The following is a 19,591-nucleotide window of genomic DNA, read 5'->3' as shown; positions in this document are numbered from 1 at the left end:
AGTATAGGTTTGGGTATATAAAATGAAGATATACCACCACCACCACCATATTAACTGGACTTGCACCCACCCCAGATTTCACGAGTTGTAACCAAAATGAGTCAGCATTTGACAGGAGAAGCCAATCAATTCTAATGTTCAACGGTCGTGCGAAACTTTGCAAATATATTATTTTTGGCGTTCCATGGTACTAGAATTTAGCCCTCGTTATTTGATTAACTTGATTCTGTTTTCGCCAGTTAAGAGGTTTTTTTATTTCATTAATAGTGAATTCAAAAATTTGCTCTCTTCTTCACATCACAAATGATGGACTATTTTGATGGGAAGCAAAGGCTAACTTTGTCTTCTTCCTTGCGGTAGTGGCCATAGTCTCCGCCCTCAATGTCAGATATGCAAATTCCTGGCTTAATATATAATTCAACATGCTCCTATTGTGGGCCTCTTTGTTAAGGGAATAGAATGCACTAGCAGGAGTATGTGTTTTGGGGTCAGACTGTTCTTGGCTCAAATCCTGACACAGCGACCTGCGCTCTGTGCGGCTTTGAGCTTCCTCGTCATGCAAATACCTGACCCACGGAGCTGCTTGAGAGTTACGAGGGGGGATGGAGGTGCAAGTGTGTGGCTTGTGGTGGGTGCTCTAGTGGCTTCCCTTGGCATCTCTTCCCTTCTCCTTCCCACTGGGGGCCCACTGTTGTATTCCTGTCCACAGCGTGGATGGCAAAGCAGAGGCTAACTGCCTGACATCACCCTTGCCTTTTAGGGAGCCAAACGTATTGTATGGTGACATCCTAAGCCGGTACCCTTCACCACGGAGGCGTTCGGTAACAACTCTGTTAAATTCAGGGGTTGACCTTTACTTTACGATTATTTCTAAGAGCCCTTCCAGACCTGACCTTCTGTGAGTCTCTTGCTGTTACGAAGCAATAGGTTAAAGAATAGGAAACTTAACAATAGGGTGTTCAACGGGCAGTATCGACCACAATAACATATCGTGAAGAAAGGATCAATCAGACTTAATGACAGATTAGAGATTAGCCAATGAATCAGAAGTTAAGGTAGCGTTCCCCACTGTGTCCCCTGTGAAACACTAGTTCCTCGGGATGGTTATGGGTATTCATTGAGAATAAGTTTCTGAACATCATTTGGGAAATGCTGACTTAAACAGGTTTCTTTTCTGAGGGACTTCTCAGAATCTTTAATATGCACGTGTGCATTATGATTCTGAAATGGGGGAACGTAGTGGTTGTGGAAGCATTTCCAAAATGCATCTCATCATGGAATCAGAATTGTTTTGCACCCAAGTGAAATCTTGCCAGACTAGTATTTTGTGGGACGTATTTTGTAAAACGCTGCTTTATGGGTTTAAACCAGGAATGGTGTAGACTATGGATACCATTGACTTAAGGCACTGAGTATGCTCAACGTTGACCACTTACAAGGCTGCACGGAAGCCAGAGGTGAATGAGATCCACTCTTTGCAACAGGATTGGTGATAAGGCTTTAAGTGCAGTGTTGTCCACAAGGCTAAGAGCAGGGATGCCCTGGCGAGACAGTACCCCAGCAAGTTACTGACCAGAATCAATGGAGGCGGTATCCTGAGGGCGAAGGGTCTTGACTTCTGCCTTGGGCGTCTTTCTCTCTCAAGCTCTCATAAGGGTATTTGCACTCTGTTCACCTCGGAGAAGTTCTGAAGATAACATGAACGTATGTGCCCAAATTCAGGTGGTTGGAGTGAAACCGGTTTCATTCAGGAGGGGATTTAGCCAAATTTAGGGGGGGCTTTGCTTTTGGGTCAAAGCGTAGTGGTTCGACCACCACTTCAACACCTGGCTCCAGAGTCGAAACATAATCTCAGAAGAGGAACCTGCAAAAACAAACCTACTACACACGTAGGCAACCTACTTCTTTATGAGGGGCGTGGAATTTAAGTGTTGGTTGGACCCTGATGGCTCATCTATTTTTTATTTCTCGCTGACGAGACATGGGCTAGAGGCCTGATGGCAAATTTTACAGAGACGAACCTTCCCTTCTCTCCAGGCGTGTCTGTGGACTCGTTCACCACTGGGTTTTTCTGCCTGTTAGGCCTTAGGAAACATTTTGGCAGGTTGCACCGTTATTTTGCTCATGTTGTGAGTAGCATTTCTCTGACCTTTTGTTATTTACTGAAACAGTCCGGCCTGTTTTCTTTTAAGAGGAGCATGAAATGAAGGGGAGTCCGTCAGCACAGGCTGACTTGGTATCAGAAGACTAACTTCAGGCTGTTCGGCTCCAAGGACACTTTTAAAGTTGAGGGGTCGTTGGCCTCCTTGCTTCCCATTCCCATGATGTTAAGGGGTCTCTTGGAGGAGTTTTTTTTTTTCTTCTGCCCCAAGGCAGACCATTTATTTAAAACATTTCACCACGTCTAAGAACACAGCCCTCGAAGAGTTTTCTTCTGACGTCTCGAGCATGGTGGGTTGCCCAGAGCCTTTCCTGTTTTGAGGTGACGTATTCCAGGAGAAGACAGCTCCAGACTGATGATTTGGTGACAGGGGAACCTTTAACTCCTGAGCTCTCACGATCCTTATGAGTGCACGCGGTGGAGGTGATGACATTATTCAGGACACTCTCAGTGTCTCACGGGGGCTCCTTGTGCATTCCTTCTACCTGCCCGCGCCCGCCACCATACTTACCTCCCTGGTGCTTTTCTGTCCTCTGTCAGGGGACTCCCCATTCATTGCAGGCTGGCTTACCAGGGTAAGGGAAGCATCAAGATCCCATGACATCTTTGGAGATGAGAAAGTGTGTGTGTGTGTGTGTGTGTGTGTGTGTGTGTGTGTGTGTATTCAGATGTCCACTTGTTCCTGTCTCCCCATCAACCTACTCCCCTGCTCCTGATCTCTTTCTACCTGAGACAGAAAATCCAACGGGAATCCTGTCTTTTCATTGGGATTCCCACTGAGCTCTTGAACTCAGCTGCTAGCCTTAAAAACCCCCAGTCAAATTTTTGTCATGTTTATTCCCTTAGCCAAACATAAAACGACCTTGGCATACGTGAACCAGCCTGAATGATTGCTAACGAAGGCTCTGTGTCATTTAATGATGATCTGTGTGTTTGCGAATTGCCGCGGTCGAATGGCCCTCGTTTTAGAGATGTGTTATTCATTTCTTCAGGCATGCAGTCAATAAATAGTTACTGCCCTGTCTTCAGGGTCGGGGACCTGCTGGTGAGCAGAAGAGACAGGTGTTCTGGAGGTCATATGTGAATGCAGAGATACAGGTGATAAATAAGTAAAGTGAAAGGTCAGGTGCTGATAGACAACAAAAAGAACAATGTTGGGTAGCTGGGGAGGGGCGGGCTGGTTTAGATGGAGTGTCACAGGGGATCTTGCACTTGCCACAGACCTGTAATGTGAGGCAGAACCATGAGAAGTCCTGGGAGAAGCTTGTGGAGACAGAAGAAAGAGCCAAGTCTTGGCCTGAGTTACACCCCTCTCTCCTCCCTGTTCCTTAGCTAATGGCCTCATCTCTGTGTTTGCCAGTTGGGGACTAGGACCGGATTGTTCTTTAAACCTGTGTGTCATTGGGAAAACCCGTGACACACCTGAAAGATGCCGTCTTATCAGAAGGCTGGTTGTGATGCCGGATGCCGGCCAGCCCGGCGTGAGCCACTCAGAATCCGTCAGCCCTGCTCATCCCCTCTCCACGGCCCTCCTATTCAGAGGGCCCACGTGGTGCAGACGAGAAGATAAGTCGACTTCATTTCATAGAGAAAGGTCATAGGAAATACTTCAAAATACTGTGAGTAGACAAAGAAGCAGCCGAGATCTTCAAATACAACGAGGCTACGATGGGCAAGGCTATGATGCCAGACAAGCGCTAACTTTCTCATGCCACTTTTTAAACTTTTTATCTTGCAGTAAATATAGATCCACAGGAAGTTGCAAAAATAGCAGAGAGAGGTCCTATGTACTCTTCATCTGGCTGCCCCCGATGGTAACATCCTGCACAGCTAGCTCAGAGTATGGTGTATATAGCATACCCGTTATCAACGCCAGGAGATTGACGTTAGTATAACCTCCGGACCGTATAACCTCCGGACCGTATTCAGATTTCACTAGTTTTTCCCCGCCCCCGTCTGTGGGCATGCCTGTGTGCGTACTTCACCCCACGTCCAGATTCCTGTGACCACCATTTCCATCAGGTTACAGAACTGTTCCATCACCACCAAGAAGCTCCCATGTTTCATGGCACTTTTGTGTACGAGAGGTCGTCGCAGACGTTATCCTTTATCTCCAGTGGGTCGTATTCCGCGTGAGTCTGTAGCGAGGTTGGAGAAGTCTCTGAAATCTATCGCTTGCTTTGGCTGCCGTGGGATCTGTGTAATTGACTTACAAATGGAGATCCCCGGTCTGACTTGTATCAAGAGCATCTTCAAGGCCGGAACAACAACAACAACAAAACCCACAGGGTTGAATAAACGGGTGCCCGTCACTTGATACCCAATTGGTTTAAGAGGCCGGTACCAGTCACGTGACCTCAGTAGTCGACTTCTCAGAAAAGCAAAACCCTTTCTGATGCCACACAGCTTTGGGGACGTCATGTCTACGTGGGGTTTTTACTACGGCATTTCTTGGAGATGGCTGAGGAACCCCCCAGTAATGGGTTAACCGGATACCTGATGAGTGGGCGCATTCCTTATAGAAGAGAGAACAAATTACTGCAAAATGCCCCTTTGTGTGTGGCGGGAAGCTGCCTTTAGGACGTGCAGTGAGTGAGGACTGGAGGTGCGGGCTGACAGGGAGGCAGCTATAAACAGATTGAAGGGGAGACAACGGACTTAAGGGAAAACATCTGCCGGCTGCATCTGACATCCAAAAGCCTCATCTGTGGCCCAGGATCAGTCTCGTAATGCTTAAAAAAAGGAATGCGAAGGGGCCCGACTCGGGTTCTGAAAGTTTCTTTTTTTTTCCTCGAGATTTTCTGTTTGCTTTGCCCAGAATGCTGCCAGGGAGTGATGGAAGGATCACATCTGGTCCCGCTTCCTGAGGCCGAAGCGGCATTCCTTAGAAGCGAACTCTTGCACGATGGATTTGAAAGACGTTTTTACCTGTATCGTTCTAGGCACACCAATCAGAGAGCCCACTTATTTGGCTTAAGTGAAGCCTCTGGAAATCTCGAGATGGACTCTTCAAAGATCTCGCATTTCAAGGAGAAGGTTTTGGTATTCATGAGGCTGGAAAGCAGAAGAGAGAGGCAGATAATGTTCTCATGGGGCCTCAGCAGAGATTAAGAGCATCTCTCTCAATGATAGATTGAACTTAACATTTGTCAAATAAGTCCCTTGACTTACGCGTTCTGTTTTCTCTTCAGCCGTTAGTTTGCGTCCTGTGGGCACAGCCCGGGAGGCTGAGTCAGAGGAAATGAAGATCGGGTGTTCTGCACCATATGCTAGCGTTCGGTTTCTTGAGATGGAAGAGAAAGGGGATCCTGAGTAATGAGATCTACTCTTCGCTCGCGGATCGCGTCCCTGCTGCGCACAGCACCCCCACGGCGGGTTGCCGATTCCTTTACTCTGCACGTTCGGTGATTTTTCCCGTGGGGCATGTCACCTGGACTGTTGGAATGGAGACGGAGGAAGTTGTCCTAAATATTGTAAACAGCCTTATTGGACATTTCACAGTCCTCCCTAGTGTCCTCCTTGCCTTCCATTATCTACTTCACACGATCCCTCTTTATTTTTATACATCTAACCCCCGACCAAGATGGCCAGGGGCCTCCCACGTGCCGTTGCCACATGGGATAGAAGCACTTCAGAATTCCTCGAAATGTGAATTGAGTCCGTGTAGATAATCACTTCAGGTGCATGGTGCTCTTGGCTAGAGCTCTGTTCGGAACACCGTGAGAATGTTTCCACGTCCGGTAGCAGGGGAGAGCAATGAGAAGTGACTGATAATAAGGCCCTGTGGCGACACTAGAAGGGTAGGAGATGGGATAAACAGAGGAGAGGAATGGGGGATGGTGAGGCACAAGTGCTGCAAAAGGAGCAGTGACAGTCACTTGCGCTTTGTGCCCGGAATCTATGGCATCCTCATTGTCTACTCTCCAACACGGGCATGTGATAGATTCTCAGCATTTGTTGAAATAAATTGGGCCAGACACCGTATTGCCCCTCAGTAACGTGCGTACCTTAGCCCTATGGTACAAAAGGGCAAGTTTCGTTAACGTCGGATAATTTGCCTCAAGTCACATAGGTCGATTGTGGTAGATTTGCAGTCGGGTCTTTTGAGCCCCCAGTGGTACCTTCTATTCGCAAGTCAGTGGTTTCTTGTTTCTTTAAGGCACAGAATCCTTCTGAGTATCTATCTGAACGTGGTCCAGGTGCTGAGAAGCTTGGAAAGGCTCAAACTGCATTTTTTCTTTCTTACAAGAAACCTCTAGAACTGTTTCCTGGTACCCTAGGGATGACGGACACAGTTTCAAGAGCCACACCTTGGAGTAGCGCATCTCAAAAAATGTCTGTGGGTGCGTGTCTGTGCGTCGTTTGCTGCGCATTTATTTCCTCATACCTCGGGAACACCTGGTTGAATTTTTCCAAACCAAGCAATTGACCTTACGACTTTATATCCTCTGAGTTCCCACCACAGTTCAGATCCAGCTCCTTTTGTAAAAATTGCATTTTACACCAAGATAGCTGGGCGGTGAGGGAAAGAGTAAGGGTGGGTGGGGCATTCTCAAACCAGGTCAGGGCGACAGGCTGGGACATCTTGTTTTCATCAAGTCCTCGTAGTTACCCTTTACTTCTCTGCGTGTTTGCTGGGCTTTCGAGATTCTGTTGTGCTCTTTGGAGCTGGATGTTTTCCAGAAGGTCATCAAGAAAAAGGAGGATGTATCTTCTGCATTAATAACCTTTGGCAGTAAAATCAGACCAAACGATCTGGTAGAGAGCAGGAACGAAGTGGGGGGGGGGGTGCATTTACTCCCCCTTTCCAGGAAAGTGTCAAGTTCACTGTGCCCCAGCACCAGACTCCTCACCCAGTAACTCTGAGATCTTATATCAAGTTTACTCAATAATGGTGATGTCAGTGGCAAAACTGCTATCCCATTTTTGAGGGATAAGAATTGTTCCTTTTAAAGGCATACGATAAGCAAAGTAAGTGACCATGAAATACACTTGGAGTAATGGCTAATTTCTGTATGTGCTTTCCTGGTTGTTTTTTTTTTTTAATATTTATTTATTTTGAGAGAGAGAGAGAGAGAGAGAGGGAGGGAGGGAGGGGCAGAGATTGGGGGAGAGAGAATCCCAAGCAGACTCCATGCTGTCAGTGCAGAGCCTGATTTGGGGCTCGAACTCACGAACCGTGAGATCGCAACCTGAGCCAAAATCAAAAGTCAGTTGCTTAACAGACTGAGCCACCTAGGTGTCCCTGGATTTTCTTTTTTAAGTGGATTCATTAATGTGGAGTTTCAAAACAGCTCTTACATATTTACATTTTTGGCACTTTATGTAATTATTGATATTCACAGGGAATATATGAAAATTTAAAGAATATACTAAGGTTTATGGCAACGATAAACACCATCGATCAAGGGTCAAACGTCTATGGCCTGTGGGCCAAATCTAGCTTGCCATTTATTTTTATAAATAAAGTTTTATTGGAACACAGCCATGCCCATTTGTATATGGATTGCCTGTACCTGTTCTCCTATAGTAACAGCAGAGTTGAATAGTTATGATAGAGACCATATATCTTAAAATATTTACAAGGACCCTTTACTGAAAAAGTTTTCCAACCCTTGCCATAGACATCTCCATGACATTTATTTACTCATTCATTTTGTGAACACCAAGTATGTTATAGATATTCTGGGGGAATATAAAGATGAATAAAACAGTCCCTGATACGCAAGAACTTCAGATGTAACGGAGACATGTTCTCTAAGTGCCACCTGACCAGGTGGATGACAACATGTAGTACAGACAAGAAATAATTGAGTTGGTCTGTGGTTCAGAGCTGGTGAAGGTCGTCTGACAAAGGGAAAGAATTGGGACCAGTGAGAGGATATCGCTTTCATAACTGTGGCTCACAGCGATTTCCCAGTGGGAACTTCATGAGAAGTAAGAGTCATTTCCTTCATGGAATTTTATAAATTGTGGTATCCAAAAGGTGGAAGTGATTTAGGATATTACTTAGCGTCCAAATTTCTTTATCTGGAAGCCTGTTTCCCCTGTAACTATGGGAAATCATATTTCTAGAAAATGTTTAAAGATTTGAAGAAAGGCTTCCTTATTCAAGGACAGGAGAAACTCTTTTTCTTTTTCTTTCTTTCTTTTTTCTTTTTTTTTTTCTAACTGTTCACTGAACAGAGTAATATTAAATGGTATGGGTCTTGAAGAAGGAATCTTGACAGCAAATCTCTCAAATGTCAGATGAATTAAAAACAAGGTGAAATTACAGAGCCCAGCCATGAATAAGCATGACTCAGTGACAGCTACATTTCTTTCCTCTCCAGAATGCCACAGTGTACAAGTGGGCATGGGGCTTTTGGTAAAGGTTCAGGTCAAATGCCACCACACCCTGGAAACACTGCATGCAGGAAGCTTCCTGAACCCTCCCAGTTGGGATTAATGTCTGCCTCCTCATTTCTGCCTTGCTAGGGCCGGGTTTGTGCCTTTTTTTAAAAAGTTTTTTAGGGGTGCCTGGGTGGCTCAGTCGGTTAAGCGTCCGACTTCAGCTCAGGTCACGATCTCGCGGTCTGTGAGTTCGAGCCCCTCGTCGGGCTCTGTGCTGACGGCTCAGAGCCTGGAGCCTGCTTCCGATTCTGTGTCTCCCTCTCTCTCTCTCCCCTCCCCCGTTCATGCTCTGTCTCTCTCTGTCTCAAAAATAAATAAACGTTAAAAGAAATTTTTTTTAAGTTTTTTAAATGTTTATTTATTTATTTTGGGGGTGCAGAGAGAGAAAGAGAGAGAGAGAGGATCCCAGAAAGGCTCCACACTCAGCTCAGAGCCCAATGGAGGGCCTGATCTCACAACCTTGCGATCGTGACCTAAGGCGAAATCAAGAGTCAGACGCTTGACTGACTGAGCCACCCAGGTGCCCCAGGTTTCATGCCTTTTTGATTTGTGTATCACCAGTTGTGCCTACTCCGTGATTGGTGTTTTCCAAATATTTATTGGATTAACATGAATTGAACTCAGACCTACGCTGCGCATTCACAGTCTAAGTGGCTGATTTTGGTAAAGGACCAAGAATTGCAGGTTAGTCTAAATACGAAACAGGTGAGACTCTTTCCGTTCCGCATCCACCAGAGGATCAAAATCGTTGGCTAAATTCTGGCCACCCATCGTCTGTATTCGTAACGATAGAGATCTCCGAGAAAATGCAGCCCAGTTGTGTTTGAGGATAGGACCCTGTCACGTTTTACCCCCTGGAAGCGTAGGATTTTGACTGATAAAGTCCGGTTAGTGAGGAAGCTACTGAAAGAAAACATCGGACCCGTAACAGGTAGTTTCAATCTTAGGAGGCACCAAGACGGAGTATTTTCTATTGCCTCTGAGTAGGAGAGCCCCCTGAGCCAGCCGCCCGACCACATTGTCCCCTGGGACTCTGGCCTCCCCTTACCAAGAAGCCCAGACCACCCTGTCTCCCTCCCCACTGCCACGTTTTACAACAGCCCGGTGCCAGCAGCCAGGCGTATGCCCCAGATGGAGAAGACGAGAGGGAGACACGGTTGGGAAGGTCACCCGGCCTCCCTCCTTCCCCTCCGTCAGCCTGAAGGAGGATATCCAGCTTTTGTGGATGGGGAACGCGCTTTGGGGCACTTCCTGGCAAAAGAAACAGTGACTGCATGTGCACTCGAGGGCCGTATTCTGTCAAAACTGTCTAAATAAACAGACTCGGCCATCTCCTTGGAGCCCCACCGTGTATTTATGAATGGGATTGCCTCATCACTTTCTTTTCATGTTGGTAGCCGGGAAGTCAGAAAGCATTACCTCTAAAATGGGGAGAAAACATTGCGAATGCGTGCATTTCCAGCCAGCTGCGGCCGTAACCAGCAAACAGAATTACTTCACCCCGTCGTCATGGGCCCCCTCCCTGTGGGATTTTTCCTGAGTTTCTGATTTATAACGCTCACTTTTGAAGGCCTAGAAATGCGTAGGTGAGATTAAATTACTGATGATCCCCAAGTCCTGTTTTCACTGGAGCCTCTCTGGATGGCTGCTGATTCCGTCCCGATTCAAGCATTCGGTGGCACGAATCCCCTGGGTTTCTGCCCACATCACTGCATTCCTGGGATGCCTGCACAGGCCTTCGCAAGATCATCTGACAGCCGCCTGTGGGGTCAATGAACTTTATACATAATTAAACATTCGCAGTTAGGAGAATTAACTTTTTTTCCCCCTCCCTGAGAAGCAGAGAAAGTACACGCTCTGTGGCCCTCCATTTAGCGAATACGAGTTCTGGGGAGCGATCGGGCTAGTTTCTCATGATTTAATGCTGAACCGAGCAAGAAAGTGATTGCATCCTCCACCGGGCCTCACAGAACCGTCACCACCCACACTGTTTATTCAGACTCGGATCTTGGCCATTTGGGGTTTAAGCCAGAAGAAGGGGAAAAAAAAAATCCAACCCTGGAATGAACGCTTTGGAAACTCTGTATTCTTCGTGAAATACAGCCAACGATTCTTTTAAAAATCTATTTAAAATCAATTACTAGGATCATATTTTCATTTATGACGGATTGTGAGCAACAGCTAATTTTCTCTGTTTCCGTCCAGCTTTGGAGTCGAGGCTGGGATTGGAATCGTCCCCCTGTTTTGCCTGGGCATCTGATGCGACCGCCAAACTATGTGTGGGTAATTGGGCAACTCTGACCTTTGACCGGCTTTCCATAAAATAACAAGGAAAGGTGCGAGGAGGCGAGGAACCGAATGAAAACAAGCCCGAGGGCTGACACTAAGTGTGCGTGAGGGGGAAGGAAATCACACAGGAGGCATATACACTAATGAGAAGCACAGGGGAACACGAGAGGCAGGACCGCGTGCCTGAGAGGAGGGCCGATTGGGCACCAGGTCCTTCTGTCTCCAGGCAGGATTGCAAAAAGTCGTCTCAGATATGTGAGGTTGTATCGAGTTTCTAAAGATCTCTAGAGGAGATTCTGGAACCTCCCTTGGTTACCCACCCTACTATTTGGCAGTTCCTACAGCCAGGAAATTCTTTCTTATTTCCAGCCTAAAATGTGCATGTAGCGCTGCTTTAGGGGCTAAGCTGTTGGTGGGGACCCTCCTCCCCCCCTTCCCATGGCGTGTATTTACTGCAGGGGCGGAATGCTCGGTTAAAGCTACAGTCAGGAGGCCTCCATGCCTAGCAAGTCACAGACAACCAGGGTAGGGACGGTGCTGGGGAGCCGGCCGGAGGAGGGGCCTTTATTGACTTCCAGACACCAAGTACTATTACTGAGCATTTCGTGGCTGTCACCAAGGGGAAAGAACATAGCTGGGACACGTCCAGGACTCAGCCTCAAAACCATGTGCAGATCTTAAACGCAGAAGCTCTCTTTCGGATTTTAGAAGAAAAGGGAAAACCAATCCTGAAAGACAGGGGAGGTGGATTCTAGAGTTTCACTGGCCTCGAGATGGCAGTCCACCTTTTCAGCTGGAAGTAAGAGGGGCTGGAAGCCAGAGCCCGTAAGGGACCAATCCAGGACGGGATCTCAAGGCTCGCGTCCCCGGTGTAGCGTCCCATTGGCACAGGGCGCTGGGCGCTGAAGGCGAAGTGACCAGAACCGAGGTCACTTTTCTCACTTCCTCCTCCTCGGCAGGTGCACAGGGAATGGTCGGCCTCTCCGCGAATGAATTACGGATTCACTGAAAAAGCTGTCAGATGACCCGGGCAGCCTGTCTTCTTCCCCTTTTTTATCAAGTTATGTCATTGCCCTTCCTCAGGCTGCGGTTTGTTCCAGAAGGGAAGAGGTTGTCTTCTCCTTCACCCGCCTGCCCTACCCTAAGCTGTGCCAGTTTCTGGTTCCCTGTGTTATGTAAATTATTGAATGAGCGGAGTGACCGGTCCTCGGAGTGAGCGGTCCTCGCGCTGTGATGCTGAGGGCTCTGAGCCTGTGATGCTAAATCATGTGCCTTCCTGCCCACTCCTCCCTCACCTGCATCATCTGTCAAGGGATGATAGTGACACTTGTCGTGCCCGCCTCCAGGCCTCCTAGGAACAAGTGATGATCTCTACTGATATCTTGCAAATGTGCAAAACACAGTACTTTTTTTTTTTAATTATGAACAACTCCAGGCCAACAGGAAATATGGAAAATAAGATAGCAAATGCATGTGTGTTATTAGTTTTGTCATATCTTGATGCCATATGTGCTTTAGATCTTCCCACCCACCTGGAGAGAGAGAGAGAGAGAGAGAGAGAGAGAGAGAGAGAGAAAGATAAAGCACTGTTCGGTCCCATGCCTCTCCTCCCTTCTGAGAGCCTCCCAGCTTGGATTTAAATTTGATGCTTATCATTACCATGTGTGAGTGCATCTTTTACACATATGTATCCATAGACAGTGGGTATATTTTTCAATGTTTGTAAACTTTATCGAAAGAGATGTCATTGGGTTTGTGTTCTGCATCATATTTATAAGATTAATCTGTTGGGAAAGATAGACCTCTACCTCATCCATGTTCCATGACGTATAGTATTCAGTCAAAGGAGGGACATTAAAGTTGTTTCTAACTTTTTAAATGCCCTTTTGAAGGATATTACAGTTGTTTCTAACTTCGTGACCTTACAGATGATGCTACAACATGCACATGTTCTTTGCACACACGTGGAACAGTTTCTCTTAGGGATGTGTGTGTGTGTGTGTGTGTGTGTGTGTGCGCGCGCGCGCGTGTGTGCACGTGTACCACATTTTTAAAAAGATTTTTTACAGGTGTGCCTGGCTGGCTGCATTGCAGAACCCACAACTCTTAATCTCTGGGTTTTGAGTTAGAGCCTCATGTTGGGCATAGAGATTACTTAAAAGTAAAATCTTTAAAAATTAAAAAAAAATGTTTATTCATTTTTGAGAGAGAGAGAGAGAGAGAACAGGGGAGGGGCAGAGAGAGGGAGACACAGAATCCGAAGCAGACTTCAGGCTCTGAGCCATCAGCACAGAGCCCCATGCAGGGCTCACGCTCATGAACTACAAGATCGTGACCTGAGCCGAAGTCGGACACTTAACGGACTGAGCCACCCAGGCGCCCCCAAAATAAAATCTCTATTTTAAAAGAAGATTATTTACAGAAAATGTTACAGTTAGTCTGTTTTCCGCTACACCCTGATGTCTTCCCTTATCAAACGTATACATGCAAATGTGCAATTTCTGGGTCTGGGGGCAGAAACATCAACCTTGGTAGATGTTGCCAGACTGCTCTCCCAGCAATGTGAGTGGGTTTTCCTCACCCTGTGTCTTCTCCGACTTGGCATCATCAGGCTTTTATATGTTGCTTCTCTGATAGATTGTAAAAGTATCTCACTGTGGTATTGGTTTATATTTCTGATTTCCAGTGAGCTTATACTTTTCTTTCTCATGAACGTTGGTGATTGGGGTTTCTTTTTCTATCTATTGCCAGTTTATGGAATTTGATCATTTTTTTGGTAGCGGGTTGTTTTCTTCCTTATAGATTAAAAAAATCCTGAATTAAAAAAAATTCCAATACAGTTAACCTCTAGTGTTATATTAGTTTTCAGGCATGTAGTATAGCGATTCAACAATTCTGTACATTAGTCAGTGCTCATCATGATAAGTGTACTCTTTAATCTCTGTCACACCCATTTCACCCATCCCTCCACCCAGCTCACCTCCAGTAAACCATCAGTTTGTTCTCTGTAGTTAAGAGTCTCTTTTTCAGTTTGTCTCTTTTTTTCTCCTTTGTTAATTTGTTTTGTTTCTTAAATTCCACATAAGAGTGACGTCATATGGTATTTGTTTTCCTCTGATGGACTTATTTCATTTAACATTATGCTCTCTAGATCCATCCATGTTGTTGCAAATGGCAAGATTTCATTCTTTTTTATGGCTGAGTAATAGTCCATTGTGTGAAATTTTTTACACACACACCACATCTGCTTTATCCATTCATCTATCTATGGACACTCGGGCTGTTTTCATAATTTGGCTATCGTAAATAACGCTGCACCGAACATAAGGGTGCATATATCTTCTCAAATTAGTGTTTTCATATTCTATGGGCAAATAACTACCCATTGGTGGAATCATGGGATCATATGGTAATTCTCTTTTTTAAGTTTTTGAGGAACCTCCATACTGTTTTCCACAGTGGCTGCACCAGTTTGCATTCCCACCGGTAGTGCAGAAGGGTTCCTTTCTCTCCACATCCTTGCCAACACTTGTTTCTTGTGTTTTTGATGTTGGCCATTCTGACAGGTATGAGGGGATATCTCATTGTGGTTTTGACTTGCATTTCCTTGGTGAGTGATGTTGAGCATCAGGTGTCTGTTTGGCCATCTGTATGTCTTCCTTGAAAAAATGTCTGTTCATGTCTTCTGCCCATTTTTAAGTCGGATTGTTTGGGTTTTTTTTTTTTTTTTTGGTGTTGAGTTGTATAAGTTCTTTACATATTTTGGATGCTAAGCCTTTATTAGGTATATCATTTGTGAATATTTTATCCCATTCTGTAGGTTGCCTTTTAGTTTTGTTGATTGTTTTCTTTGCTGTGTAGAAGCCTTTTATTTTGATGTAGTCCCAACTGGATTTAAAAAAAAAACTTTTATCTCTCAGTATATTTCTTGCCTTTAAGCTTTGTCTTCTAGTGTCTTTTGTCACAAGAGTTTTAAAATCAAATTTATCACCACTTTTTCTCTCTTTTTTTACTGTTGTGTCATTCCCCAACCTAAGATTATAAAAATAGTGACTGTATTTTGTTCTAAATATTTTAAAGTTAAACTATAATTCTCTTGGAACCCATTTTGTGGATGAAGTGAGAGTTTGAGATCAAATTTTTTTCCCCTGTGAATAACCAATTGTCCCGGAACCATCTATGAAATAGTTCAGTCCTTAACCACAGTTTTCTAATGCTACCTCTGTCTCATCCCAAATTCTGATACATGGAGGGGCTCTCTCTATTGAATTGGTTGTTATCTATATCTGCCCCAATCCTAATGTGCCTGAATTATAAGGCTTTAATTAATGTCTTAATATCAGGACAAGTGCCCCTTTTATATGTTTTCAATATTGTCTTGGCTGTTCATTGACCTTAATTCTTCTGTGTGAATTTTTAAACCAGGTAAAAATGTTTATGAAAAAGATTTCTGGGATTTTATTATGAATTACATTAGATTTATATATTAACTTAAAAGGAAGGTATTGATGTTAAATTTCCAAATCTCTGAGCATGATACAAATCACTGTTTATTTAGTTCTTATAACTTCTAGTGAAGTTTAATAATTTGCTTTAGATTTATTCCTAGGTTTGTCATAGTTTATTGCTATTGCTAATGGGATCTTTTAAAAACTGCATTTTCTAGTTGATTGTTGCTGATAAGGATGTCATGAGTGTTTGTATGTTAACCTTGTCTCCGGGTGTTCGTGCCAGACCCTCTTATTACTTGTAATTGTTTGTAGTTTCTTTTGGATTCTCTATGTAGACAGTCTTCTCATCTGCAAATAATGCTTCTTTTGTTTCTCCATTTCTAATCCTTATTTCTGTTACTCCTTTTTCTTGTTTTATTGCATCAGCTCTGTATCTCACACGATGATGAATGCTGAATGCGGGGAGGGGGTGATGGAAAAAGCATATTTGTCTAGTTCCTGACTTTAAAGGAGATGTGTTCCTAAAGTTTATTGTAGGTTCTTCATAGAAACTACTTCTTAGTTAAAATTTCCTTCTGTTCTTGGTTGGCTAGGTATTTTATTGCATTTTAAAATTGTGAATGGGTGGTAAATTTCATTAAATAGTTTTTCTGCATCTATTGGTATGATTATATAGTTTTTCCTTTTGTAATCTGTCAGTGTGCCGAATTACATTAGCTAATGTTAAATCTTCGTTGAGCTTCTAGGATAAACCCTACCGGATCATCACAAACACACACATAGACTCACAGCACATGTTAAGCATGTGATAAATATATGTGATACATGATATATATATCAGATTGGAAACATAGTTTTTAGAGAAATATTATATATTTATGCACACACTACACTCATGAATATGTTTGTTGATATTTTACTTTGGATTTTTGCTTTGATATTTTGAACTGAGATTGACTGATTGCTTTCCTGTTTTGTACTGTCAGTCTATTTCTAAAGTCCAGACTGAACTTTTATAAAAATACGTCCAGGAGCTTTTGTTGTTTGTCTGTTTTTTTATGTCAATTTTGGTAACATATTTTTCTAGGAGATTTTTTTATTTCATCTGTTTTTAGATTTATTGCTTTAAAGCAGAGAATAGAATTCTCATACTTAAAAAAATAATTGCTTTATTTTTTTTATAATTGTATTATAGTTATGGGGTTTTTATGCCTAATAGTGTTTATTTGTGCCTTCTTTTATTTCTCTTAGTCATGCTTGTTGTGTTTCTACCAATTTTATTAGTCTTTTTAAAGAATCAACCTTTGTTTTCTTCCTACTCTATATTGTTTCTTGGTTTTTACTTTATTGATTTGTTGTCATTATTATTGCCTTCCTACTGCCTTATCCATTTGTGGAAAAAAGAGCTTTCTTCTATTGTCTTTATTTTATTGTTCCTTACCTTCTTAATTTTGAATTTTTCTTGTTTTTTGATATTGCACTTAATGCTAAGCATCCCTTCTACTAAAATCTAAGGTTTCAGCTATTGTTGTGCAATTCTAAATGTTTTGTTACTTTCATTTCTATTTCATATTAATAACTCAGTAGTGTGTTTTTGAAATTTCAAATGTACTCGGGCTTGGTGGCTGTGGTTTTGTTATTGATTTCAAGTTTTATTGTATTTTGGTTGATGATTGTGGTCTGAATGTTAGCAGTTCTTTGAAATTTGTTGGGACTTGCTCTGTGGCTTAGAACTTGGCCAATTTTTGTAAACATTTCATGTGTATTCTTTATTGGGTGGAGTATTCTCTTTCCGTATACATTAGATGGAGTTTATGAGATGCATTTTATAAATCTGTATTTTTTTTCTCTTTTTTAGTTTGATCTATTTATTTAATGAGATGTGTGCTAAAATCTCTCACTATAATTTTGAATTGTTTACATTCATATGATTAACTCAGTTTTTGCTATATATGCTTGACAGAGTACTGTTAGGTACACAAGGATTCCTGGTGAATGCATCCTTTTATCATTAGGCGGTGACCCTCTTTATCACCCCAAATGCTTTTGGCTTTGAAGTCTCTTTTAGCAGATTCGTTTATTCATTCAATTAAAAGAAATATTTATTGCATATTTATTATTTGTAGGGACACTTATATTTGAACACCTTATTTTATGTGTATCCCTGCTGTGACATTATGTTTTAGGTTTCTGTCTTGTAAACAGCTGGTGTTTTACAAAATTCAGTCTGAAGATTTCTGCCTTTTAAGGGATTAGTTTTAAGCCATTTACATTTATTTGATAAGTCATATATTTGGAGTTCACTAGGAATCCAAATGTCTTCTATACGCCCTGCTTCTTCTTCACTTGTTTTTTCTTCCTATTCTGTCTTCTGTTAGATGACTTGAGTCTTCCTGTTGGTTTTGCTTTCCCTTTCCTGTGCTCACTCCTTGCTCCCCGTGTGGCATTAGGCCTCCCAGCCATGGCCACGCTCAGGGTCCAGCCTGGACCCCAAGTGCGGGAGGCTATGTTCCGTGAGGACAGAGGACCTACTCAGGAACTATTTCCCCAAGAAGACTTCTGAGCTGGAAGCATTTTTAAAGGATCCAGCTCTCCATGAAGCTAACCCGAGCAATCTGAGGGCCTCATTGGGTGTCCTGGTGCCTAATCCTGTCAAGGGGAAAGAGAAGGAAGAGCAGAAGAAACTGCAAGAGAAGGAAGATGAGGATTAAAAGATGGGAGGGCAAGCTGAGGGCCGAGGTTCTCCCAGGAGTCCAGTAAATGGCAAGAAAATCGTGATCCTCTTGCAGCACCTGCCGCCTGAGACCGAGGATGTCACTGGGCAGTCACCCTGGCCCCCGCCTGGCTGCAGCTGGAGATACCTCGGATTGAGGACAGCGTCACTTTTGGAGTGGCTGCCCGGCAGGAGGTGTGTGAGCTGAAGACACCACCCTTCACGCCTAGTTGGAAGCCTCCCACGCTCCCTCCAGTCTCCAAGGATTCCTTGGAAGGGGGCAGGGTGGCCGAGTAGCCCCACGGGTGGGATTATCCACAGCTGGTGCAAGAGCTGGATGATGTAGAGTGCTAGGACTTTGGCTGGTGGTCATGGAGATCCGCAGTGCTTGTGTGGTGCTGTATGACATCATCCCGAAGGACTTCAAGAAGCTCAAGAAACCCAGGGGAGAAACAAAGGCAATGGTGTATCGAGAGCCCTCCCTCTCGTTATGTGATGAGCCCAGCAGATACATCCCCACCTCTAACTGGGGCTCCAGACTTTCCCTACCTTCCTCCTTTTGGGGTTTCTTCCTCACTTTGGATCCCAGGTACAATAAATACACATCTACCATTTTTAAGAAATGCTCTTTTCCTCTTGTAACGTATGTGTTTTGTTCTGTTGTTTTAGCTGTTACTCTTGAACCTTAAAAATTGTATTTGAGTCAACAAAGTCTAAAACTAAAGTTTATCTGGGGGCGCCTGGGTGGCTCAGTCGGTTGAGCGTCTGACTTTGGCTCAGGTCGTGATCTCGCAGTTCACGAGTTCGAGCCCCGCACCGGGCTCTGTGCTGACAGCTCAGAGCCCGGGGTCCGCTTCGGATTCTGTGTCTCCCTCTCCTGCTTGTGCTCTGTCGCTCTGTCTCTCAAAACTAAATTAAAAGAACATTTAAAAAAAGTTTATCTGTATCTCTGTTTTCTTCTCAAATAACATAACAGACCCCTTAGGACACTTTAATGAAGCTTTTATCTCTCATATTCTGATATGACACTGTTGAATATTTTATCATCTATCATTTTGGTTTTTTGTTCCCAACTAGTTTTTGTTTGTTTGTTTGTTTTTTTACAAATCTACTTTTTAAAATATGTCCACACAGGGGCGCCTGGGTGGCTCAGTCGGTTGAGTGTCCGACTTCGGCTCAGGCCATGATCTCACAGTTCGTGAGTTTGAGTCCCGCATCGGGCTCTGTGCTGACAGCTCAGAGCCTGGAGCCTGCTTCCGATTCTGTGTCTCCCTCTCTCTCTGCTCCTCCCCCACTCATGCTCTGTCTCTCTCTCTCAAAAATAAATAAACATTAAAAAAAATTTTTAATATGTCAACTCATGTACCATTTTATTTACACTGTGGTTAAGAGTATGAAAACCAGAAGCAAACTGCTCTAATTTGAATTTCAATTTTATTGTAAATCGCTTAGAATTGGTGCCTGGTATGCAGTAAAGTACAGAGTTAACCCTCAGGAAATGTTCCTCATGTTGCTTTTTGGATTCTGTTCATCCTTTCTCAGTTCAGATTCCTTTTTACTGAAGTACATCCTTGGGTAGTTATT

At 43.8% G+C, this 19,591-nt stretch overlaps 1 protein-coding gene and 1 pseudogene across 2 annotated transcripts in view; both read left to right on the top strand.

Moving 5' to 3' along the window:
- The window catches only part of BCL2 (BCL2 apoptosis regulator), a 177,412-nt gene that overhangs the window by 64,763 nt on the left and 93,058 nt on the right, over positions 1–19,591 (top strand).
- Positions 14,510–18,857, top strand: LOC109493499 (annotated as a pseudogene).

This window comes from Felis catus, chromosome D3 (assembly GCF_018350175.1).
Source record: "Felis catus isolate Fca126 chromosome D3, F.catus_Fca126_mat1.0, whole genome shotgun sequence".
In the NCBI taxonomy this organism is placed as follows: Eukaryota; Metazoa; Chordata; class Mammalia; order Carnivora; family Felidae; genus Felis; species Felis catus.
Note: the sequence above shows the minus strand (reverse complement) of the source record. Positions and strands in the feature narration are given on the sequence as shown.